This window comes from Equus caballus, chromosome 26 (genome assembly GCF_041296265.1).
Source record: "Equus caballus isolate H_3958 breed thoroughbred chromosome 26, TB-T2T, whole genome shotgun sequence".
In the NCBI taxonomy this organism is placed as follows: Eukaryota; Metazoa; Chordata; class Mammalia; order Perissodactyla; family Equidae; genus Equus; species Equus caballus.
This window is the reverse complement of record NC_091709.1, coordinates 47,874,917-47,902,013: the sequence shown is the minus strand read 5'-3', so window position 1 is coordinate 47,902,013 and position 27,097 is coordinate 47,874,917. Positions and strand designations below refer to the sequence as shown.

Sequence of the window (27,097 nt, the reverse complement as noted above, 5' to 3'; positions counted from 1 at the left end):
AGGATAGAGAAAGCCCTTCCCATTTGGGTATTTCTAAAAGCCTTCAGTCTCTCCTACAAGGAAAGCCAGAACTATGAAGATGAAGGGATGTGACTTTATTGAGCAAAATTATCGCCACAAGGTGGTAGCAGAGCACTACTGGCCTAATCACAGTTCTTTTAAAGAAAAAGAATTCTCTGACCAGTTCTCAAAAATAAACTGCTTCTGAGTTTCATCTATCATCCAGAGGTCTGCAAACTATAACCTTCAGACCAAACCTGGCCCACTGCTGGTTTCTGTGGCTCAAGTTCTATGGGCACATAGCCATGGCCACTCACTTACTGCTGTGGCTGTTTTCAAACTACAAGGACAGAGTTGAGCAGAGGTTACAAAGGTGGCACAGCCCAGAAAACAGAAACTCTCTCCTACAGGCTGTTCCAGAAAGCATGTGCTGACCCTGGTGTAATTCATGGCCCACAGGGTCTCCCCAAGTGTCCTGACAACAAGCAGTGCCCCTCCCTTCTGATAACCAGCCACGAACAAGGAAGGTCCTGTCTGCAGCAGGTAGGGCCTCACAACCCCTACAGGTTTCCTGGAGGAGCATTTGACAGAGGCACAGTCTGTGTGCATGGCCACATACATCCTGGGTTTAAGGGCTGAGCTTCAAATCCATGTGCACAAACCCACTCCTGCCTCTTCCTCTGCAGGAAGCTTGCTCAGGGCAGATATGTTACCTCCAGGCCTTAGCTCACTGGAACAGGGAGAGAACACCTCTCCTGCCACCGCCCTGCTGATGACTCCCTCCTGCCTGAGTCAAACCTCTAGGAGAATCCAAAGCTTTTCCACTCTCATCAGAAAACAAAGTCTCCTGGACACTATGAGTTTCGCCTGAGTTGACATGAAGCCCCCCAGGCCTGATGACAGAATCCCAGGTGAGCCTGCCGGATGCCCCCTCCTGGGTGCCCCCTCAGCTGGGGCTGCAGTGGGCAGTTTGAAGGTGTGATGCGGCTGCTGAGTTGTGTCTTGGAGAAGGGGCACGGCAGGCTGCACTTGGCCTTTGAGCACCATGAGGGCCAGCCTGGGGCAGCGACCCCCAGACCACAGGCCCTTCTTCCAGGGGGGCACTCAGGGACTCAGGTGGCAGATATAGCCCCTTCCCCGAACTGTAGGAGGGGGCCCTCACTGGGCTGGAGACGCGTGAGACAGCCATCTCCCCCCATGGCATTGCCTGCTCCAAGAACAAGGAGCTTAACCACCCAATGGCAGGAGCCAGCAGCCAGCAGCCAGCAGTGGAGTCTGCCGGAGCCATAGGGAATGTGGGAGGCGGCAGCACCTGTGAGCAGGGCTCACTGTCCCTGCCAGCATGGTAGAAGTGGTCCTTGCGCTGTGAGAGTGGGCTCAGGCTCGAAGCTCCAAGAGGAGCCTGCAGTAAAAGGGGGTGGGCACATGGGACAGAAGATGTGGGTGTCCTGTGGCATTTCCGGGAGGGCCCCTCATGGAGGTGACGAGGGAAGCACTGGAGGTGGCAGAGCTCAGAGGGAAGCACTGGTACCAGCCTGACTGCAGAGGGGCTGGGCTCCTGAATATCAATGGGGTGATACAATTCTGGGACAGCAAAGGCCAAAGGGTCACGTGTGACCAATGAGGCTAGGTGGGCGAATTACATAATAGGCAGCAAGGCCAGGGGGAAAGCAGGAAGCACTGACCCACAGTGCTCTGTGGTCACTGCAAGTGGACTAGGGTGTCCCCAAGATTGACCTATGCTTGACATGAGTGCACCAAAGAAAACCTGAGAGCTGCAGGAAGGCCAACACAACCACTTTCAAGGAGAGTCAGGTTCCTGGACCCAATTCTAGGTCCAAACTCCCCACAGGCAGAACCCACGAATGAAGGGAGGCCCTGCCACAGCCTGCACCACAGAACAGGTGTTCACCCAGCCCTAACTGACAGCGAGTGTGTGGTGGGCAGAGTGAACACCCAGGCCTTTCTGGGGCTGTTGGGAGCTGGGCCTGAGCTCTCCCCAATTCCAGGGGACCCAAACACTACCATGAACCCCTAGTTAACACAGCGAGTGGAACCCTGGTCCAAGTCCATTTGAGCAGCCCGCTGTGCCTACACACACACCCAGGGGACATTTCACCCAGTCCCTGAATGTACAATTGGGTGGAGACACTTAGCAGCTACCAGAACACTCACTTTGATCCCCTGGGCTAGCAGTAAGATGTTAAGACAGAAAAGGTCACGTATAACCCCCGGAAACCTCGCCACACCATGTCTCTCCTAGTGGAGACAGCATGCAGGAGAAGCCGCAAAGTCAGAGCCACCATGAAGGACTTCCAGGTTGCAGGGCTCTGGATCCCAGGAGCACCCCTTTCCATTCTCCACTGTGAAAACCAGATGGACCATGACAGACAGCAGTAGCCTGCTATGGTCTTAGCTGGGCAGCAGCCCCAGTGGCAGTGCTGTATGGCCTCTGTGCTGAACTTGCTCAGTGATTTGCCTGGGCTTGAACACATTCGTCTCAGTCCCATCAGTACAGAGGATCAAATTCAGTTAGCACTCCTGAGAGAAGATGGGCCCACAGTCCGCTTCCCTCAGGGCCAAAGTAACTCCACTTGCTCTGCCACATACAGTCCTTGGGAACCTTGACAGTGTTGCAATACAACACAGACAGCATGCTGGATCTCTTCATGGCTGGCACTTTCTAAACGGACATGGTGAGCAGGTTATAGCTCAAAGACATGGGGTGTGCAGTTAAATATATGTTAAATTTTGGAAGTGATCTGCTAGCTTTTATTGCAGGTAATTTTGTCGGGATGCTCTGGGGGACACACCGGGCCAGAGGGCAGGAGGTAACTTACAAGGTCTCCAGAGCCTACACATCAGTACCATGTGTAAGATGGAGCAGACTGGCCACTCCAGGACAGCTCCACTAGGTTGACATGTTTGTGTCTTGCACCAGCAAGGGCCACACTCCCTCTGGAGCTTTAAGGGAGAGTCTGCATCTCCCCTTCAGCTTCTGGAGACTGCCAGTGTTCCTGGGCTCTAGCTGCAGCACTCTGGCCTTGCAGGCCAGCACCTTCTTGTCTCTCTCCACTCTGTCTTCACATGCTTCTCCCTTGGGCATGAGAAAATCTCCCTCCACTCACCTCCTATGAGGACACTGGCAACTGCACCTGGGGCCCACAAGGAGAATTCCCACCTGCCTGCAGTGGCAGCAATGCAGATCCAGGTTGTGAGATGCTCTCCGAGGCGCCAGCCTTTTCCTGCTGTCAGGAGAGCAGAGCAGGTACTTGATCACCCCAGCACAGCAGTAACGAGGCAGGTGTTTGGGGGCGAGTGGTGAGGGGTAAAGAGAGACGAGGCTGTGGGGAGACAGCAAGGGCCAGCAGTACTCTCCTTGTGTAAGGCCCAGGCCAGCGGAGCCCAGCATGAAGCTTCACACCATATCTAAAAACAGTGACTCTCACAACAAAGAAGATCCAGGGTCTCACCACATGATACTCAAATGTGTAGGAGACAATCAACCAAAAACTCATCACACCAAAAGCCAGAAAAATCTCAACATGAATAAGAAAAGATAGTCAATAGAAGTTAGCACTAAAATGACAGATACTGGAATGATCTGACAGGGATTTCTTTTTCTTTTTCTTCTGAGGAAGATTAGCCCTGAGCTAACATCTGTGCCAATCTTCCTCCACTTTATATGTGGGTCACTGCCACAGCATGGCTGACAAGTGGCGTAGGTCCACACCTGGGATCCAAACCTGTGAACCCCGGCCACTAAAGCGGAGCACGCCAAACTTAACCACTACGCCACAGGGCCGGCCCCTGATAGGGATTTCTGAAGCAGCCATAATAAAAATGCTTCAATGAGCAATTATATACATGCTTAAAACAAATGGGACAAAAAATGGTCTCAGCAAAGAAATAGAAGGTATAAAGAAGAACCAAATGGAAAATTTAGAACTGACAAACACTGAAACAGAAATAAAAACTCACTAGGTAGGCACAGGAGCAGAAGGGAGACGATAGAGCAATCAGTGAGCCTGGAAGATAGAACAACAGAAATGACCAGACTGAACAACAGAGAGAAGAGAGTGAAAAGTAAAATGACTCTACTATTTGTGACATGAAAGTCCCGGAAGAAGAGAAAGAGGGTGGTGCTGAGCAGGCATCTGAAGAAACAAATGGGTGAAAAAATTGCAAATTTGGTGAAAGACAAAAACCTACAGATTTAAGAAGCTGAGCAAATCCCAAACAGGATGACCCTACAGAAATCCACTACAAGACCTTCAGAAGATAAAAGAGAGAAAAGTTCCTGAAAGGAACTAGAGAGAAATGACACATTATCTATAGAGAGACAATGACTCCAATGACAGTGATTTATCCTCAGAAGCCACAGAGCCCAGAAAGGAGCTGCCATGAGGTTTTCAAGTGCTGAAAGAAAAGAACTGCCAGCTCAGACTTCCACACCCAGTGAAAACAATCCTTCAGGCATGAAGGTCACATTATCAATTCTAAAAAGAAAAAAACTAAGAATTTGTCACCATTAGATCTACCATAAAAATAATGATTAAAGGAAGTTTTTCAAACAGCAAGTGATTATAAAACAAAGAAATCTGGAACATCAGGAATAAAGAAAGAACACAAAGAGTAAAAATATGTGTAAATACAATACGTTGTCCTTCTCCTCTTGAGTTATCTAAATTATATTAGATAGTTGAAGGAGAAATTATAGCATTGTTGAACATGGATGTCAACTTATGTAGAGGAAATAATTATGACAATGATTCTAAAAAAGAGAAGAGTAAAGAGATCTAAATGTAGGTAAGGTTTCTTTCATTTACTCAAACTAGTAAATATTGACACCAGTAGATAACAATGTTACCACATTAATATGTATAGCATAATACCTAAAGGAACCACTTTTAAAAAATCTGTACAAAGAGACACACTCAAAAATGTTACAGACAGATCAAAAAGGAATTGTAAAAAAACAGCCAAGTAACCCAAAGGAAGGGAGGAGGACAAAACAGAAAAACAAAAACCAGAGAGAACAAACACAAAACAAACAATAAAATGACAGCCTTAAGCCCTAACATAGCATTTATGATATAAACGGTCTAAATATACCAATTAAAAGACGGAGATTTGCAGAATAGATTAGAGAAAAAGAATGACCCAACTATATGCTGTCCAAGGCAAACATTAATAAAAATAATCGGGAATGACTACATTAATACCAGACATGGCAGACTTCACAGCAAAGACAATAATCAGGGGCAAAGAAGGTCATCACGTAATGATAAAAACTCTGTCCATCAAAGAGTGAGCAATCCTAAATTTGTATGTACTACACAACAAAGCCAAAAAATTCATGAAGTAAAAACTGATAGAACTAAAGGAGAAATAGACAAATCCACAGTTATATTTGGAGACTTCCAACCTCTATTTGGTAGAACAACTAGGCAGAAAATCCAAAAATATAGAAGAATTTAAGGTCATCCTCCAAAATGAGGTAGTTGACATTTGTAGAACACTCTACTCGACAACAGCAGGACACACATTCTTTTCAAGCACCATGGAACATTCACCAAGATAGACCATATCCTGGGCCATGAAGTTAATCGCAACAAATTTAAAAGAATTAAAATCATGTAGATTTCCCTAATTCTCTGATTACACTAAATCAAACTAGAAATCAGTAACAGAAAGACAACAAGAATTTCTCTAAACACTTGGGAATTTAACACACTCTGAATAATCTATGGATCAAAGAGGAAACACCTCAAGCGAAATTTAAAATATACATTGAATTGAATGAAAATGAAAATGAAAATATAGGGGCCGGCCCGTGTTGCCAATCTTTTTTTTTTCCTGCTTTATCTCCCCCAAACCCCCAGAAACAGTTGTATATCTTAGTTGCACGTCCTTCTAGCTGTGGGATGTGGGACACTGCCTCAATGTGGCCTGACGAGCGGTGCCATGTCCGCGCCCAGGATCCAAACCCTGGGCTGCCGCAGCAGAGCGCGCGAACTTAACCACTCAGCCACGGAGCCGGTCCCTGCCAATCTTTAAAAAAAAAATATGCAAGCCCAAATGTACTAGAAATAAAAGGAAAAACTGACATAGCATTGCTAGTATAACATCCCATTGTGTTTCTAACTATATAACATGATCTTCAAAGTGTGCGAGTGAGCTGTCTCGAGTTCAGCTCAGTGTCACCTCACACCTCCTTTTCTCTTCTGTGATCTGTGACAGTCGGGACTATTGTTTCCCACTCCACTCTCTCTCCTGCCTAGGGAATCACACGCTGCACAATCGTGGCTCCAGGTGGTAGAATGCCCCTTCTGCACTTCCCACCCTGGTCCTGATCATGTGACTTATTTGGGACAGTGAGACCTTAATGGACAGAGGAGGCAGGACACAGGCCCCAATGGTTCCTGCACAGGTGGCTTGCCCTGTGTGACTCTCTAACCCATCAGGAGAGAAGCATGCCACTGCCCCTTCAGCCCAGGCCCAGAATGAAGACACAGAGCAGACCTGAACTGAGGTGAAGTCTGGGTCCCTCCTGGGCAGCCAAGCAGGCAAATTCAGATATCATGCCATTTCACCAATAAATTCTTTGGTATACATTTAAGAATATTTTTCATAAGCACCATGCAATTCTCACATGTAACCAAATCAGGAAAAATTCCTTAGTGTTATCTAACCTTCAGTCTATACTCAGATTTCCAGTGACCTCAAAGCTGTCTTTTTACAATCGCTCTGTTCAATAATAATCCAAATAAGGTTTACAGAATGACAGTTCTTACGATATCTCTGTAATATTTTATTCTTTAACTGTTCCCTCTCTTTTTACATCATTTTATTTATTGAACAAACCCAGTCATCATTCGAGATTTGGCTGATGGTCTGCTCTTGGTATATTTTCACAGGTCCTCTAGCCTTGCTAGTTTGCAGAAACTAGCAGTTAGCTCCAGAGGCTTGCTTCAGACTCACATTCAATCCCTGCTTCATAGTCAGTGCTGTCGACATCCTGGTCACACAACATGAGGCAGAACATAACGTGGGTCAGCCTGCCTTCCTGATGCCGAGTTTTATGAGCGGCTCCGGTGGTGTTAGCCCAAGGCTTCCATTATAAACTTCCCCAAGAACCTTTTTACCTCGTAGGTTAACAGCCATTGATTAGCACTGAGATCCTGTATTCATTAAGGATTCAAAAATGGCAATTTTATAATTCTATCACAGTTAGCTTCTATAAGTAAGAACTTTACCTCTTCTACTGTTTGAGGCACTGTTTGAAATATAGTGTACACAGTAAAGGAAAGATGCATGCTGAATGCAGTCCCTATTACTTAGTGATGATCAAGATACTAAGTAGGTTATCCTAATAACGTCCAGAGAAGAATGACTTCTTTCTGTTCTTGTTATTCAGATTCATTATGACTCATGGATTATTAAGTATTTCAGTCCATGGCAGTCCCTATTATTTTTGATGTCCAAAACATCACATCTCTGGCACCCAGAGCCCTTTAAGGTAGATCGTGTGTGGTTTTTGAGGTTACTTCTTAGTCCTGTTAGCTTCCTTACTTTTAGTGAAAATCAGATATTCCAGTCTCATCTTGCATATTTCCTTGTTTGTATAAGAAACTACTTCTCCAAGAAACCTTCCCTTCTAGTAAAATAAAATAGTACTTAGAGACCACAATCTGAATGGCAGAAGTGTTCATAACTACTGTTTTGTGACTGCTCCTAGAACTTTTCCCACGAACTGTCCTAGAATACATTTTTTTTTAAAGTACATCCTGTGGTCCATCCACACAATGGAATCGTATTTAGTGATAAAAAGAAATGAGCTATCAAGCCATGAAAAGACACGGAGGAACACAAAGTTCATATTGCTAACTGACAGAAGCCAATCTGAAAAGGCTACATACTGTAGTATTCTAGCCCATAAAGAGATCCAACAATTTAGAAAGACTGAAATAACAAAGTGTATATCTGTGGCCACATAGAATTAAATGAAAAATCAACAAAAAGATATCAACTCCCCAAAAATCTGGTCAAAGAAAAAAATTGTAAAAGAAATTAGAAATATTTTGATAATGAAATGATAATGAAAAACTACATATCAGAATTTGTGGGACACAGCTAAAGAGGAGCTTAGAGAAAAATGTATGATTATACCAGAAAAGAAGAAAGGTCTAAAATCAATGATATAAGCTTCTACCTTAAGAAGCTAGGAAAAATAAAGCAAATTAAGTCCAAAGTTAGTAGAAGGCAGGTGTGGCAGACAAAGTAATGCCTCACCCTTTACCCCAAAGATGTCCAAGCCCTCATCCCTGGAACCTGTAACCATGTGACCTCACATGGCAAAGGGACTTGGCAGATGTGATTAAGGTTACGTCTACCTTGAGATGAGGAGATCATCCTGGATTATCCAGGTGGCCCAAGAGAATCACATGAGTCATTAGAGTGGAGACTTTCTGAGCTGGATGAGAGAAGAGTGATGATGGAAGAAGAGTCAGAGACATGTGGTGTTGCTGATGTGGGAGGGGGAGGGCCAGGGAATATGGGAAACCTCTAGAAACTGGAAAAGGCAATGAAATGGATTCTCCTAGAGCCTCCAGAAAGGAATGCAGGCCTGTAACATCCTGATTCTAGCCCTGTGAGACTCGCATTGGAATTTGCCTCTACAGAACCATAAGATGATAACTTTGTGTGGTTTTAAGCCACTAAATTTGTGATAATATTTTAAGGCAGCCATAGGAAATGAATACAGCAGGATAATGTATAATAATAAATATGAATGGAAATGAATGAAACCAGACAAACAATAAAGAAAAATAAAACAAAATACAATTAGTAATCTGTAACTATATATAAAGGAAAATTCCCTAGATGAAGAGAAAGAGAAAACAAAAATCCCAAGTAACAAATATGAAAGATAAGTTGTCACTACAGATCCTACAAATTTTAAAATGATAACGTGGGATTATTATGATGAACAACTTCAGGCCAACAAATATATCAACTTAGATGAACTGGACAAATTCAAAAACCACAACTTCCAAAATTGATACAAACTGAAAAAGGAATTTGAATACTCTTATGGATACTGAAAAAACTGAATGTTGTCAAATACCTTCCCACAAAGAAGACTCCAGGCACTGCGAAATTCTGTGAAACATGTAAAGAAGTGATAACACCAATCTCACACAAACTCCTTCGGAAAATGAAGGAAAAGGAAATAATTCCAAAGTCACTATATAAAGTAGGCATAACTCTGATTTTAGAATCTGAAAAAAATATGCGAAAAATGAAAATTGCAGACCAGTATCTCCCATGACTATGAGTGTAAAACTCCTCATCAAAACATTAGCAAAAAATCCAAGAATCATAACCAAGTAGGGTTTATGCCAGGAATGTAAAATTGGTTTAACATTTGCAAAACCCATCAACATAATTTACCATATTAACAGGATAAAGCAGAAAATGATCATTTCAATAGATGTAGGAAAAATTATTTGACAAAATTCAATAGCATACATGATAAAAACCCTCAACAAATGTATGTTTTTCTATAAAGATAAAACTCTTGATTTCCAATGACATTAACCTGATTACTGACTTGTTTGATCCTTCAGAAAATATGAGGTAGCATTTAGGATTGGGCTACAAGGCAGTCACGGCCTGGACCTCTCCTCAGGTAGGAATCCACAGTGAGAGCTGGACAACAGACATAGAGCTGTGATCCTTGGGGAAGGCAGACACTGGAGGAGCTGCACGTTCACAATGCGTGCTCCCTGATGTGCTTTCTAAGCTGGGGTGCAGAGATTATAGAGGGACTGCTGAGTCAGCTCTAGAGAAGGAACCCTAAAAACCTGTGTGAAGTCTTCCTCAGGTCTCGGCAAATCCTAAACTGTGTCTGAACTCTGGGATGCCAGGATAGTCACCAGGCAGCTGAGGGTCATACTGAAAGCTCAGAGGGAGCCAGTGTGGGACTGGAGTGGAGACCCCGGGGAGCAGAATAGGCTTTCTGCTCAAGTCCCACAAAGGTGACTGGGAAGGGGGGCAATGGCCTTAGATTTGGGCAAAAAGGAAACAGACTTGTCCTAACAAAGCCAAAACTTAGGCCCTGAGAGAAACAAGGTGACCCATTCGCCATTTCAGTCTCTACTGGGACAGAGGGGGAACACATGGAGAGCCCTGCAACACTTCATCCACAATGCCCAGCACACAACAGAGAATTCCCGAATGTGCACTGAAGCAGTGAAAGGAGACTGGTAATCAGAAGATAAAACATCCACAATAGCATACTTAGGGGTGATCCAAATATTAAAGTTAGCAGACCACAAAAGAGCCATGATGATTATGTGATAGAAAACAAAGAAAAAGGTGAACAAAATGGACATGGAATATCTCAACAAAGAATGAAAATTTAAAGGAAAAATGTACTCTAAAACAGAAAATTACAAAATATGAAAGAAAAAACTCATTGTGTGGGGTTACCAAGAGACTAGACACAGCAGAAGCCCAAATTAACGAACTTGACAGGTTAGTGGTCAACAGAAAAGGTCCAGACTATAGTACAGAGAGAGAAAAAATGGTTAGAAGAAACAAAACAACAACAACAAGCCCAGAAAAGAGCATAAGATGAGGATATATTGAAATGGTTTACCCAAATATATATGATAGTTTAAAAATAACTGTAATAATATTAGTACTAGCAGTTAGTCTCTAGAAATATTTTTTCCCTTAGAAAATATCTTACTGGGGATATAGAGTAAAACTATCATGTTACAAAGTCATTTGAAGTAATTTATTTTTCCTATTTGGTTGCATCACCAACTTGACAACCATTTATACATTTAAACTAATTAATTCCCATTCATTTTCAATGTTTAGCAATTGCTTTCTCATTTTTTTCTTGATTTAAATGTTTATTGATTATCCAAAAACCTTTTCATGATTCCATTGTCAAAATTATATAATAAGATTTTCATTAACAGAAATCTTTCCACTTCTGTCCCATTTTGGTCTCTCCCTTCCAATATAAGTAACCAAAAACTAGTTTTGGGTATGGATCCTTCCAGGGTTCTTTTGAGCATATAAATGAATGCATCACCTACACACACAGTTGCATACATACATAGCTACCTTTTAGGGTAGAGTACTATAAACAGTTCTGTACCCTGCTTTTTTTTACTTAATGTATTCCAGAGATCACGTTGAATCAGAATACAGAATATCCCTCACTCCTTTTCTACAGCTGCATAGTACTCCATGGTATGAATAAGGCCCAGTTTATTCAGCCTCTAAATGAACCTGCGGACCATCACCATATTTTGCCATTCCTACCATGCTATAAGGAACACCCTGTGTGTGCCTCACTCCCTATTTTGTCCAGTGATACTCCTGGTAAAGTCCCAGAAACAGGACTAATGGAGCAAAAGGTAAACGCAAAGGAAATTTTTCTAGATGTTGACAAGTTCCCCTCCACAAGTACTGTATTAGTCAGCTCAGGCAGCTGCAACAAAATACCACAGACCAGGAGGCTTAAACAATAGACGTTTAATTCTCACAGTCCTGGAGGCTAGAAGTCCAAGATCACAGTGCAGGCAGGGCTGGTGTTTCCTGAGGCCTCTCCTGGTATAGACAGCCACCGCCACCTTTTCCCTGTGTCATGATGTGGTCATCTCTCTTGTGCATACACATGTCTGTCTGTCCAAATTTCTTCTTACAAGGACACAAGTCAGACTAGATTAGGGCCCAACCTAGTGCTCTCATTTTAACTTAACTACTTCATTAAGACCCTCTCTCCAAATGTGGTCACACTCTGAGGTAGTAGGGGCTGGGATTTCAACGTATGAATTTTGGGGTGACACAACTCAGCCCAGTATCGCACCATTTCTCTACACCCACCAGCAATGGATGAGAGTGTCTGTCTCCTCACACGATCCGAGTATTCTAATCTTTGTTTTGCTTAAGCTTTGTCTTCCTTAAAGGTCACATAGTTGTTTCAGTTTTCCAAATCAATCTGAGAAGCTCTGTTCTGAAATAGGACAGTTTAATGATTGCTTATTTTGAAACAGGAGGATTTAATAATTTCCATTTATCATCAGTAGTTAAATAATTAACCCTACTTCTCAATTCTTCATTATGATTTTTTGCTGTTTCCTTATTTAATGATTTGGCTCATATGAAATATATTTTTATTTACATTCAGGTGTAAAAATACTGAGCTAGGTCCCAGATATTTTCTTAACTTCTGCAGTAACTTGGATGATATTCATCCTCTTTCCTCCTTCTTATTACTAATAGGATCTAAAAGTGAAACAGGACCTTTTAGTCCCCATCATCAAGAAATCAGGAAAAAAAGAAAATTTTATTATGTTTGTGCCATTGTACCAGTTAGCACTGCCTTAACTAAGACCATGAGTCTGGATACTTTAATTACCATAGTGACTAGTTTGTGACTAAAAGTGACCCCAGGACATGTTCATCTGAGAGGAGGAAAGATCCAGGTCAGCTTGATGTCTCAGATAAACAAGGTTCTGACTCTATAGAAAGATACCATGGAGGTGCCTCGGACGGAACCATGTCTCTCCCTCCAGGGCCACCCAGCGCCAGGTGGAGCCATAGCACTCTCCCTGCTCCCGCCAACCTCAAGGGTGCAGCTGGCAGTCCCTGCCCGGTTCTCCCCTGGCCCTGCTTCTGAGATGGTGCTGTGCTGCGTCTGGGTAACCGGAAGCTCATGTCACCAAAACTATGCAGTAATGTCCAGTCAGCACTGAGCTGGTGCCCAGGGAGAAGGAGTGACATTTGGGGAAGGGACATGAGCCTGTAACACGTGCTGTGCTTGGGCTTGAACAGAAAGAAGGCAAACTCCTGGGCCAGACAGTGTGGAGCCATAGAAAGGGCGGCCTGGCCCGGGAGTGGTGTTCTTACCCTCTCTGGGTGATCTCCCAGCAGCTGGCTCCTGTCCCTGCAGCGTACCCTTGGCCAGCTTTTGCCCCAGTGAAGTCCCGGTGAACTTCAGGCGGCCCCTGGTCATGGGCACGGGGTGCTGAGCAGGTTGCAGGGATGCCTGTTATTCCGGTTCAGAGTGGGGAGGAAACTGAGGCACAAAACTGTCCTTCACCTGGTGCCACGTGCCCCAGCCATGTGGATAGTCCTGACCAGTGGAGAGAAGGATCCAAGATAGGGAGAGGCAGGGACCTGGGAGAAAAGGAAGGGAGAAGAGGGTGCGAGAGAGATGAGCAGAGCCAAGGGGGAGGGAGACAGATAGACTAAGAGGGGTCAGGGAGAACAGAGGTTGAGGAGGAGGGGGAAGAAACCAAAGGGCAAAAGGCAGAAACAGGCATGTTTACTTGGACAGCTCCAACGGGGTGCTTGGGACAGTGCCCGAGACAGGAACCCAGGCAGTGCTGCCCAGGACCTGCAAGCCTCGGCTCTCTGACAGGGTGCCCCCTGCCCAGTGTCGCCACGGGTGCACAGGCCATGAGCCGTGTGCTCACAGGAATAACTAGAGTGAGAGGACATGTCCTTCCACGTTCACTGCCTCAGTGACATCACTGCCCTTCAGACCCTAGAGCCTAGGAGCGGCCAGCTGGCCTCTGGTCAGGGCAGAGCAGACCTATGCCCACGAGGTCCCCGTCCCTGCAGCAGCACCTCGGCAGCCCCAGGTGGGTGGGGAGGAGGCTGCCCGGGGAGTGACACAGGATGGCTCTCTGAAGACTGTCCCTCAGCCAGCTGCTCACTGAGAGGTGGGCACCACAAAGATTTCCTTCCAGAGGTCTCACTGCTGAGGAGTGAGTGGTGACAGCATTTTCTCACTGGAGTTCTGATTTTACATCTTATAACTTCTACATGAAAACGAGGTCTGTGGCTTTCATCCTACTCTCTCCAGGAAAACAGCATAATCCATAGGGCGACCATGTAAACATAACACGTGAGCATCATCTCAAAGGCTGCGTGCCAGCCTGGAGAGAAGGGCTGGCTCAGGGCAACACTCGCTGCATATGGCAGACAGGAAAAGAAAGTAGCTAAATTCTAATCTTTGAGCCTGTTCTTCAGAGGAAACCGAGAAATGCTCCAAAAGTGGGAGATGGAGACTCCATCAAGCCCAACTTCTAGCCCTGTTCCGTGGGGCACCCTCGCTGCTCCTGGGAAGGGGACATCCCCACTGTGCCTCCCTTGTACCTCAGTGACCTCCTCACACATCTTCTGGAGGCGCTGGATCCACACTGGATCATGAGGAAGGGAAGAGGAGGGGAGAAGGAGCCCACCCAGCTCAGTGACTAGCCCCACCAGCAGGCCAGGGAAAGGGTCCTCGGGAGAGAAGCTGCCCAGGCCTGGGCTGAGCAGCAAGCACAGGGGGCTTCTGGTGACTTCCCTCAACCCAAAACCATGGGGAAAAGTCCACACTTCAGTCCAGGGGTGGGGCATCGCAAGCTGGGGAGCCTCAGCTTCAGAGCTGGGCTGGGACCAGGCCCACCAGAGCTCTGGACGTGCTGAGAGCACTGCAGGGACTCCAACCCTCCAGCCCAAGAGCACACAGGGGCCCCGGCAGCAAATCCCATCAGGATGCCCTCTGAGTAAGGGGGTACACTGTGAGACAGCTCCCCTTCCTGAGACGGCTCATTGGATTTACAGCTGGAGAAAACAGTTTTGATTTCTCACCATGAACTATTTCAAACCTAGAGAAACTAAAACTATGAGACATCAGTGTACCCAATACTAAGAATTAACAAATCTTAACATTGTGCTATATTTGATTCAGCTTATTTCTTAAATGAATAAAATGCACAAAAGACTAAAGAACTGCCCCAGCAGCCTGTTCTCTGCTCGTGTGCCCTCCAGAGGCCCCTGCCATCAACAGGAGTGGGAGTTCTCCCTGTGCACACTGTCGCACTTCTGCCACCAAGGCATGTGCCCTAACAAGATCTCCTATTACGTCATGTGTTCAGAAAACCGGTATAAATGGCATCATGTGCACATGTCCACTGCTGCTTACATTCAAGATTATGTTGTTAAGGCAGATGGGAACTAGACTTATTGTGGTGATCGCTTCACAATGTATACAAATATCGAATCATTATGTCATATACCTGAAACTAATATAATATAATATATCAATCATACCTCAATAAAAAAAAGATTATGTTGTCAAGATTTATCCACACTGATGCATGCAGATCTAATTCTTCATTTTAGATGAGATGTATTTATATGTCTAGTCCCATGTAGACTGGGCATTTCTGAATATTTGCAAGGGAACCTGTTCACATGTCTCCTGGTGCACCGTGCCTGGTTTTTCTCGAGTGCACTCCAAGGAGAGGGCCAGCTGGGTGGTGGGGGATACGGCAGTCCTCAACCTCCCTGGTCACTGCCAGGCTGCTCTCCCAGGTGGGCGCTCCGGTCTGGTTCCCCTAGCAGTGTGAGTGTCCTCCAGCATGCTTGTCCACTCCCCAGATCTTCAGCCCACATTTGCCAGTGAAGTCATGAAGCGGCCCCTCCCCTGTTCTTGACATTCCTGGGGTTGAGGGAGGCTGGGCCCCTCATGTGGTGACTGGCCAGGCATTTCCTCCTCTGTGGCTCTGGTGCATTCTTTGCCCCATTTTCAGTGGATCCATTCGTCCTTTGCCTTCCTGATCTGTGGCCTGCCTTGCATAGTTGCACATAGCCCTAGCCTATGAGCACATGAGGAGGAGGACATGGAGGAGCCTGGGCTCATGGTGGGATGTGGTGAAGGTAGACTTGGGAAGACGGCCAGCCTGGGAAGAGGACTAGAGGGCCAGTGGTTCCCCGCAGTCAGGAGGACAGGAGCAGGTTCTGGGGTCTGGCTCCTGTAAGGTACCAGAGAACACTGTGGGAGGACAGCTGGCCAGGCCCGGAATGCATCTTGGGAGAGAAGTCTCCACAGAACAAGGATGCTCACGTCCGTATTCCCAGTGACTGGAAAACCCGGAGAGCAAGCAGAATAACCAAACTTTCAGACACTGCCCCATCTAGTGGTAGACAAGGAAAAAAGCCTACATCCAGTCAGGAAAGGAGCATTCCCAGAAGCAGGTGGGGGGCAGGGTGGGTGTGGCAACAGCCTCGGGAGGAGAGGTTTTCTGAAAGGAACATAAGAACAGTCAATAATTCGTTGACTTTAAAAATCAGCAGGTCATGCATAAGCTGTGTCCTGCAGCTTCAGAACAGGAAGGAGGTGGAAGTCTGGCTGCAGGGGCTGAGCATGAGTACAGCTTGGTACAAGAGAGGCTGCAATTCAATGTTATTATAAAAATTTGGGCCATGCAGTTAGTTAAAGATAACCAGGAGCTATAGATACTTTAAAAGGAAGGGCAGTAAGTTTTTATTTGTGATAATGTGATTCTCTGCCTAATATATTCCAAATTATGGGACCCAATAGGATGCAGTTTCTAATAGATTATAAACTGAACATGCAAAAATAAATATTTTTACTATATATCAGTAATAATTACAATAGAAACCAAGAATATGAAATATAAAATGATCAGGGAAAACTTGAATAAGGAGCACAAAAGATCTATACCAAGAAAACCATAAAATTTCATTGAATGTCCTGGATGGTATATGAGCAAAGAGCCCCACCACATCCCTTCCTCTCAACATAGATGTGTAACTAATGAGAGGCCAACCCAAATCCAACTACATTTTTTAAAAGTGACAGAAGGACTCTAACATTCATCTGGAAGTACAGCAGTGTGAAATAAACTAGAGTTTTGGAGAAAACATAGTAAGATGGGTCATAACTTGGCCTTTTGTAGAAACAGACAAATATCCATGAGATGGAATATATCAGAACACTCTCAAAGGCACAAGCATTTGCAACCAATTACTGCGATAAAAGCAGCCCTTCTCATCAGGAGGGAGGTTCTGATTAGCTGTAATATGGCACTGAGATTACTAGCTAATCTTTTAAAACAAAACAAAACAGGAGCTGGCCCTGTGGCACAGCAGTTAAGTTCGCACGTTCCACTTCGGCAGCCCAGACTTTGCCGGTTCAGGTCCTGGGTGAGGACCCACGCATCGCTTGTCAGGCAGTGCTGTGTCAGGCGTCCACATATAAAGTGGAGGAAGATGGGCACAGATGTTAGCTCAGGGCCAGTCTTCCTCAGCAAAAAGAGGAGGATCGGCAGCAGATGTTAGCTCAGGGCTAATCTTCCTCAAAAAACAAAACAAAACAAAGCCCAGTTGTCACTCGGCGAGGGAACGCTGCTGGGGCCAAATCTGCAACCAAATCTGCAAACCACGCTTCCAAGATTCCTTTGGGCACTGCTTCTTCATTGCTGAAGAGCAAACTACCACAACTTAGGGCTGAAAACAGTAGCCACTTATCAGCTCACAGCCACAAAGGGGAGTGGACAGAGGGTAGCTTGTTCTCCAGGGAGAAAGGTCCCAAATGCAGGAGTCAACCAGCTGTGTTCCCCCTGGAGCTGGGTCTCTTCAAGGCTCACTCAGGATGCCGCTGAGTACAGCTCCCTGTGGCTGTAGGACTGACATTCCATTTCCTGGCTGTCAGCTGGGGGCCACTCTCAGCTCCCAGAGGCTGCCTGCATTCCCTGGCACATGGCCAGAGATGGAGATGCTCCCTCATCTCGAATCCTTTCTGGCTTCCTCCATCTCTGACATGTATACCCAGACTTAAAGGGATCATGCGACTGGGTCAGGACCACCCAGACCATCTCCTTTCTGATTCACTCCAAGTTAACAGATTAGAAACCTTAATTACATCTACAAAATCCCTTTGCCAGGTAACACAACATAATCACAGGACTATGTCCCATGACCCACCCACTTTCAAGGGGAAATTAAGCAAGGCTTGCATACTGGGGTGAAAATCTTGGGGTCCATCCTAAAAGTCTGCCCACCACACCTCATCAGCTGACTTTCTGTTTGGTTCTCCAGCAGGAGGTCCGGAGGGAGACCCAGAAGCAGAAGGGCAGGCAGGCCTTCCTCCTCTGGCTCATCAGTGTGGCAGCGGGAGGATGGAGCGAGGGCAGAGGCAGCTCCTTTTCGGAGAGTCAAGCGGAATGAAGCAACCCCTTCAGGAGGATGTGGAGCTGGGTCCAGCAGCGTCTCCACCAGTACAGCAGTAGGGGGGCTTCCAGAGGCACGGGGATACTCCCTGGGCCCACGACCCCAGCCCCTGGGGGCCTGCTTGGCATAGGACCCTCAGCTCAACCACCTGGGCCAATCCCCATGACTCAGCTGCTCTCAGCCTCAGCCCCTCATTCTAAATGAGGACAAGAAAATACCCACCTTTCAGCATTGTGAAAAGTACTGTGTAATTTGCAAAGTGCTATACAAATGAAGAGTTTTAAGCCTTATTTTCCCAGGATAATTCTAGAGTAAGAACAGAAAATAAGAGAAAGGAACAAAGTGTGAGGAATGTATTTACTCTATTACTTCTGAAAGCGTCCAGATACAAACAATGCCAGCCTTCACCTATTTGCTGGTGATGTTAGGAAGAAAGGAAGACTGTGCTCCGTGCTCTGGGAAGAGCGTGTCTCCTGATCACTCTCAAGTGGGCTCAGGTGCAGGGAACAGCTGGTCCTTCCAGCAGGAGACAAGAGGGGAGGCAGGTAGCATTACCCTCAAGGTCCCCAGCTCAGCTTTAGTTGCCTCTGTGTGCACTTCTCCACCCTGCTGCCCCAAAAGGCCCCAAGCACCCAATCCAGATAGCCCCACATCCCTGGAAGGGCCACTGCAGGCAGCAGGACGAGAGAGGGGGCAGGAGTTCCAGAAGGAAGGAAGGAGCAAGCTCTCCTCTCCACAGTGGGGGCTGGCTAGGGACCCTAACCTTGGCTTTCTCCCGTGGTCCAGCCTGGGACCCTGACTTTTTGCCACTCCTGCCCCTCCACATTATATATATTACTTTCTTCCTGCTGCCCTCACTCAGGTCAGGGGTGGTTTCCGCTCCCCCAGCAACAACCCATGTCACATACAAACACCTTTCCCATAGAAGGAAGCCTCCAGGGGGCCTTAGACCTTCCCATGCCGTGGCTGTGGGTGTGTCCCCAAACCACAGCTGAGAGAGTATGACCCAGACTGCCACAACCAGAGACTAAAGAAGGCAGGCTCACTTCATCCTTTCTTCTGCCCATACCCGGACACCTGGACACCTGGGCTCCACAGGCGCTGAGAGACTTGGGGGTGAAATTCGGTGCCAGGCACACTGAGCACTTGCCTGAGCGGCTCCCCAAACCCCAAAACCCCGTCCTATGCATCGTGTTTGCATTTAAACTTCATGGGAAAGGGAGATGGGCAGGCGCCTTGCTCCCTGCATTCCTAGGACAAAACCAACCAGGGCTTCTTCCTAACCTTCCCACAGGCCCCGCAGGAGTCCTGGGGATAGACAGTAGCACCACGCTTCCACTCCATGGAAGGGACAACAAAAGACGACTATCGTCCTGGGCCAAACTGTTCTGAGGGGCAAAAGATAAAAAAACCCACAAACATAATAAAAACAAAATAAACATAAGCAAAATTTAAAATAAGGTTATTTTAAAAGTCTGGCCAGCAGCATAAGCAAAAAATACATAAACCCACTTGCATGGTCACCACACCCAGAAGAAAGGTGGGCTCTGCCCCCTCAGAGCCCCTCGGGTGCAAGAAGCGAACAGAGGCCCTGCCTGCACACAGCAGCACAGACAAGCGTCAGGCGAAGGAACAGTCCCCAGGTTGTGAGGAGAGAAACCATAAAAATCAGTCTATTTTTTGAAGTGGCTCTGCAAGGGATTTTCAATGAATGAAGTTAAAGAATCAAAATAAAATTTTTACAACAAAATAAAGATTTTTGTTTTCAAATTATAATTCTGTCCAATGCAGACTGAAGTTTTTACTCTTTATTGAAAATAAGAAAACAGTCACAAACAACTCATAGGGATTCAAGAGAAATATTTTAGTATCAACTAAAAATACAGTAAAACCCAGCCAATCCTTCAACCATGACAAGAGTAAACCTTTTCCTTATGCAGCCTACACTGGTGTCTCCGTGGCTGGCAGCCCTGGCATCTCCACAACTTCCCCTGCAGTGTTCCCATGCCCAAACCCACTCCCCAGAAGCCTTGCCCTGGGGTCCTCAGGGTCCTCATGCTGTTCTGCTCCCACCTCCCTCCAAGCCTCTCCTCCCTCTGAAGCCAGAGGAACACTGCAAAAGCACAAATCTGCCCTGCCCTGCCCTGCTTACCACGCCCCAGGCATTCCAGTGTCCAGGAGGAAGCACAAGTGCCCCAGCTGAGTCCTCCCCACCCCTCATACCTGCCCACATCACTCATACTCAGGCATCCCAGGACTCTGTCCCTTCCCAACACCCTGCTGACCCTACCCTCAGAGCCCCACCTTGAGGGCCTCGGCCACCACAGCCCTAAGCTCACACAGCCCAGGAGACATGTAGACAGCTCATAAATGTAATTATCTTTCATGAATATTAAGCCAAGAAGAGGCAAGTGAAGGGAGGTTAAACCATCAGAGCTGTTTTATAATTTGAAAGATCATACTGACCATGGACATCAGGGCCTTGGGCTCCGAGAGAACAGCAAGGAGGGGCCGTGCCCACACAGGAGGCCGACAACCAGCGATGCTGCTGTAGGACCTGCTGGAGCCCCGGGTCCCTGGCTCACCTGTAGGAGCGAAGAGGAAGGGCCCCCAGCTGTGAAGTAAGGAGGAGGAGGGCAGTGAGAGCTAAGCAGCATCTGCACCCCTGCCTGGGATGCACCCCAAGGGAAGGAGCCCCCTCTAAGGTCCAGCTGAGCGGTCACAGCCGGATCATGAAGACGTCCTCTAGGAAAAGGAGGGGGAGCTCTCAGAGAGCTCCCAGAGGGACAGTCAGTGCCAGAAGACAACTGATCAGCTCAGTAAATGTCACTCAGTAAATGTCACTAAGAGACACTGGAGGGATGTGCACCATAAGAGTTACAAACATAATTAGTTTTTATAATATGATTATTTTAAACTTAGAGAATAATCATATGGGTTTGAATCTTCACATACTGTTTTAGTGTTTTCCTGCTGGAGTACTTAACCTTGTCTCACAGGCACGAGCCAAACATTTGCTAATGTAACAGATCAGCAAATGCAGTGATGGGCTCTGAATAGCACTCATGTTCTAGAATTTCTTCCAAAGGAAACGAGAGCCAAAAGCAAAAAATGTGCGAGAAGCATATAAGCAGAGCGTGTAACGAAAGTCTACTGCAATCAACTGTGTGATAAAGGTGTGGTTTTAAAGTGGCTACGTGAACAAACTGATTACGACCAACATGATGCCAGATGTGGATCGCCTCCCTGTGAAACCCGCATGGAGAAGAGCAAATGCAGTGAGGACGTGGCACGTGGAATCTGTCTGTAATCCTGCCCAGGCTGACCCCTTTCCCCATGGTCACTTTCACTCCTTTCATACCCAGAGGTGACTGCAGTCTGTCTCGGGAGCGTCCCTAGAGCACAAAATGGGCACAGCACTGCCCGTGTGCCTGGGGCTTCACCCATGACATCCTCGGCCAGCTGAGGTGACAGCTTCCTCTGGTTTTACAAGTTTCTGCCTTTCCCACAGCTCCTATCTATAAGAGGACATGTCGCCTCCACTTCACAGAGACCCGGTCCAAGGTTACCGCCAGGACATCTCCATCAGGCTGGGAGCCCTCAGGCGAGCTCCTGCATCGTGCTCTCACTGGCCACGAGGGCAGCCCCTGCCAGGGACGTCTGGTGTTGCTCAGGATAAAAGCAGAAAGCTCTACAGAAGAAGCAGTTGCGTGCCCAGCGTCTGGACTCCAGCCTCAGGCCTTTGCCCAAGGCCATCTCTCTGCGCCCCTTGCCCTCTGGCCCCCTACCACACAGCAGTCAGCGCAGCTCCAGCTATGTTCAGAAACTCACTCTTGGCATGTGTACCATGAGCCCACTAAGAACTGAGTAGAACCACGGCTGGTTACACTTGATAGTGGAGAAAAGCAACCTTGGCAACAGCTTGAGGCACTGTAACAGGAAGTCGTCGCACACGCAGCCAGACCCCTTCCCCCAGGCACCCACCTAGCCTTGGAGAGCTCAGTGCCACCTGCCCTCCCCAGGCCTCCTGGGCTCAGAAACCCCAGTCACTTCAAGAGGCTTATCCTCTTCTCACTCAATTTTTTATCATATTCTGAGGGAGTTATTTTGTTTTAATTAAAATTCCAGGGGTCCGGCCCGGTGCTGAATGGGTAAGTTCACACACTCCGCATCAGTGGCCTGGGGTTCCCTGGTTCAGATCCTAGGCACAGATCTACACACCGCTCATCAAGCCATGCTGTGGAGGCATCCTACATAGAAGAATTAGAATAACCTACAACTAGGATATACAACTATGTACTGGGGCTTTGGGGAGGGAAAAAAAGAGGTAGATTGGCAACAGATGTTCACTCGGGGCCAATCTTCCTCACCAAAAAAAAAAAAAAAAAAGGCTACTACCTCTTCCTCTCTGGAAAAAAAAATTCCAGTTTGAGGGAAAGTATTGAGAAACTAAAACAGAGAAAGGCTGGCTCCAGCATCCCTGGCTCCAGGTGGCCTCTAAAGTGGTCCAGATACCTGGCCCTCAGCCTTGGCTCACTTTAGGATCCCCAATTGGTGCACTGTTAAATCAACTCCTCCCAAAGTCTCACAGGAGATATGCCTGGAGAAGGGCCATCACATTTTCCACTGAAGAATTCAATTTACTTATTTATTTGACAGCTTTTTATTGTGATGTAATGTCAAACCTTGAGAAAACTTGTATGAATATTACAAAGAACTTCTATATATCCTTGAATTGTTCCTCCAATTGCTCACATTTAGGCTTGCTTGTCATGCATGTATTCATTCATTCATTCTCCCTATTGATCTACACCATCTGAGAGTGATTACCAGACATCACGCTCTTCAACTCCAAATACTTCAGTGTGTATTTCCTAAAAACAAGGACATCCAGATAACGCCAGTACAATTACCAAAACCAGAATATTTAACATTGATACAACACTGTTACCTAATTCCCTGGCCACCTACCCACCACGCCCTACCACAAGACACACTCCAATTTCATTCATTAAGCCTTCATAGTTTAACCATTCATAAAAATCACAGAAGAGGGCATTCTAGAGGCACGAAATTAGGAATGCTACTATAAACCACGTCTCCCTTCTAAGAAGTTCAGGAAAACAAATTTCCTGCAAAGTCAAATCCCATACAAAGTTTTTTAAAGACAAAAGAAAATAAGAAAGAAAATGACATCCCTACTGACAACAAACATACGCCCTAAAGACACGCTAGCAAAAATAGAAAAACAGTAATCTGACATCTTTACGTTGATTAAAAGGCATTATGATAATGATGCAAGAGATGAAAAAAATATAATTCAGAATTAGAAAAACTAAAGAATGAGGTCACAGAACTCAGGAAAGAATCGGGAATAAAAGAAAAAATATTTCAAAACTTCAGATGAAATCAGAAGACACACAAGATCAAGTAAACACAACAGAGGAAAATAGAAGACGAAAGAGAAAACCTAAAAATCAAAAGGAATGAAACAACGAGAAGAATTCAAGAAAAGTGAGACACAGAGAAGACAGGCAAAGCAGAGCAGACACACGTGAGCAGAGCAGAGAGGAGACTGGAGAGGGCCAGCAGCCCTCCAACAGCGCTCAACAAACTCCTTAAAGTAAAATAGTGTGTAAACTGAATGTGGTGTTGCATTCCATCTGTTAACATTTTATTTATGGTTTGCACATCTGTCTTCAGAAGGCAGAGGTACCTATAGATTAAGATTACCTGCAGGATACTTTTTAATTGAGGTCAAACCAGTTTATAACATTGTGAGTTTCAGTTGTACCTTTTGTTTGTCAATCTGCATATAAATGTGCCCCTTCCCTCCTGGTGCCCACCTCCCAACCCCCTCCCCCCTCGTAACCACTAAACTGTTCTCTTTGTCCGTGTGTTTGCTTATCTTCCACACGTGAGTGAAATTATGTGGTGTTTGTCTCTCTCTGTCTGGCTTATTTTGCTTAGCATAATACCCTCAAGGTTCATCCATGTTGTTGCAAATGGGTCAATTTTGTCTTTTTTATGGCTGAGTAGTATTCCATTGTATATACACAACACATCTTCTTTACCCATTCATCAGTCGATGGGCACTTGGGTTGTGAATAATGCTGCAGTGAACATAGGGGTGCATAAGTCTCTTTGAATTGCTGATTTCAAGTTCTTTGGATAGATACCCAGTAGTGGGATGGCTGGGTCATGTGGTATTTCTATTTTTAATTTTTTGACAAATCTCCACACTGGTTTCCATAGTGGCTGTGTCAGTTTGCATTCCCACCAGCAGTGGATGAGGGTTCCCTTTTCTGCACAACCTCTATGACATTTGTTATTTTTGTCTTGGTGATTACAACCATTCTCATGGGTGTAAGGTGATATCTTAGTGTAGTTTTGATTTGCGTTTCCCTGATTAGTGATGTTGAACACCTTTTCATGTGCCTATGGGCCATCTGTGTATCTTCCTTGGAAAAATGTCTGTTCATATCCTCTGCCCATTTTTTGGATCAAGATTTTTTTCTTGTTGTTAAGTTGTGTGAGTTCTTTACATATTATGGAGATTAACCCTTTGTCGAATATATGATTCGCAAATATTTTCTCCAAAAAAGTTGGTGGGCTGTCTTTTCATTTTGATCCTGGTTTCCTTTGCCTTACAGAAGCTCTTTAGTCCGATGAAGTCCCACTTGTTTATTTTTTCTTTTGTTTCCCTTGTCCTAGTAGACATGGTATTCAAAAAGATGCTGCAAGGACTGATGTCAAAGAGTGTACTGCCTATATTTTCTTCTAGGAGTTTTATGGTTTCACGTCTTACCTTCAAGTCTTTGATCCATTTTGAATTAATTTTTGAGTATGGTGAAAGATAATGGTCTACTTTTATTCTTTTGCATGTGACTGTCCAGTTTTCCCAATACCATTTATTGAAGAGACTTTCCTTTCTTCATTGTATGTTCTTAGCTCCTTTGTCAAAGATTAGCTGTCCACAGATGTGTGGTTTCATTTCTAGGCTTTCAATTCTGTTCCATTGATCTGTGATTACCTGCACAATTTTATATCATGATATTACTGATCTCACAAAATGACTAGAGGAACTTTGGCTCTTTTCTATACTCTAAAACAACCTACATACTGTATGAATTGCATTTCCTTTAGGCGGTATTATAATATGTCTGCAAAGTGGTACTGTCCAGCGCAGATCTCTGAGCCTTGTGCCAGCCCCTTCCACAGTGACGCATTATTCAGATTTTCTATGTTATATTGAGGCAATTTTGCTGATTTACATTTTTCTGGAAAATCATTTCATCTAGATTTTCCAATTTCTTTGCAGAGTTGTAAATAGCAGTCTCTGAAAGGTTTAATAACCTCCACACCTATAGTTGTATCTACTTTCCTGTTACTCAAGTTTTAAAGTTTTGCCTTTTTCCCCCTTGATCAAAGTTGCTGAGAGTTTAAGTATTTTATAGTCCTTTTCCGGAATTTATTGCACCAAGCAACATGCTTTCATGTTCTACTGCATTCATCTCTACCTTTATCTTCATTAATTTTTCCTACTTTGTCTTGAATTATCCTATAATTCTTTCTCTCACATTTAGAGTCATAGGGCTAGTTCAGTTATTTTAAGTGTTTCTGGTTTTCCAACATTTTCTCCTAAGAATCGTTTTGGCAGCATCCTTCATGTTTTTGACATGTAGTGCTATCTCATTTTCATTACTTTTTATACAGTTTATGATTTACTTAAAAGCATTCCAAAATCTCCAAGTATATAACAGGGTCTAGTTACTCTTGGTGATCATTTTGTGGTTAATTTTCATTTTTATTGTACTTAATGACTTCTGCTGTTAAAAAATAAGATTTTCTTTAAAATCAAATACATGGTAAATATATTTGTGAATGGTCCTTGTGTGTTTGAAAAAAGAAAGGAAGGAAGGGAGGGAGGGAGGAACGTATATCTGTGTCAGGAACAGAGTTTGTTAAGAATGCTACTCAAATTCTTCATAACCATATGAATTTTTTCGTCTTCTTGATTTTTTTTCTTTTCTTTGTTTTTGGTGAGGAAGATTCGACCTGAGCCAACATCTGTTGCCAATTTTTCTCCTTTTTTGCTTGAGGAAGATTCTCCCTGAGCTAACATCCATGCCAGTCTTCCTTTATTTTGTATGTGGGTCACCGCCTCAGCATGGCCGCTGAAGAGGGGGGTAGGTCCATGATCAGGAACGGAAGGAACCTGGGCCGCCGAAGCAGAACACACCAAACTTAACCACTAGGCCACGGGGCCAGCCTGTCTTCTTGAGTTTTCAATTAAGGTTTCCCATTATGGTTCTGGATTTGTCCATTTCCTATTCTTAGAAGTTCTTCCTTCATAAATTTTGCAGCTACGTAATTATGTACATAAAAGTTCATGAATACCACATCTTTAGAGGATTATAACTTATCAAAATGAAATATCTTTGTCCCATTTAATGCTTTTTATCTTTCTCTTGAAAATAACATTGCTAGGCCTGCTTTCCAGTGGTCGGCATTAGCTTAGTACCCTTCCCATTAACATATTTTCTATTTTTTTTTATAAGGTATACATTTTGGTGAGGAAGATTGGCCTTGAGCTAACATGTGTTGCCAATCTTCCTCTTTTTCTTTTTTTCTCCCCAAGTACTTTGAAGATATTAATCCAATTAATCTATAATACAAATTTGTCATTGAGAAATTTGATGCCAATTGATAGCCTGATCTTTGCTCCTCCTGCTGACCACTTTGGGGGTTATCTCTTATTTGACAGCATCCTGAAATGTTGTCCTAATGTGCCTGGGTGGTTGTGGTTTCTCACTCCCCCTACTAACACTTGCCCTCCACCACATTTTGTGCTCTGAGGAGGGCTCTTCTAGTGTGCTTTTCACATCATTCCTCAGCTTCTCTACTCTCTCCCTTTCCGACTCCTACACAACAGAAAATGGAGCTTCTCAAACTAGCTTCGGTCTAACCTTTCTCTCTCACTCTCCACGTCTTGGTCCTTGTGGTCTGTATTCCAGAACAACTCTCGGTCCTTGAGATC

At 45.1% G+C, this 27,097-nt stretch overlaps 1 protein-coding gene across 50 annotated transcripts in view; it reads right to left on the bottom strand.

The window, feature by feature from the left end:
- PCBP3 (poly(rC) binding protein 3) overlaps positions 1–27,097 on the bottom strand; it is a 281,196-nt gene that overhangs the window by 109,716 nt on the left and 144,383 nt on the right. The window contains exon 1 of one of the 50 annotated variants that reach the window (XM_070252604.1): positions 12,937–13,071. The exons of the other annotated variants lie outside the window; for them this stretch is intronic. The gene's annotated coding sequence lies outside the window, so the exon portion shown is untranslated. Of the gene's footprint in view, positions 1–12,936; positions 13,072–27,097 lie in introns of those variants that run through there. 50 annotated transcript variants of the gene reach the window in all.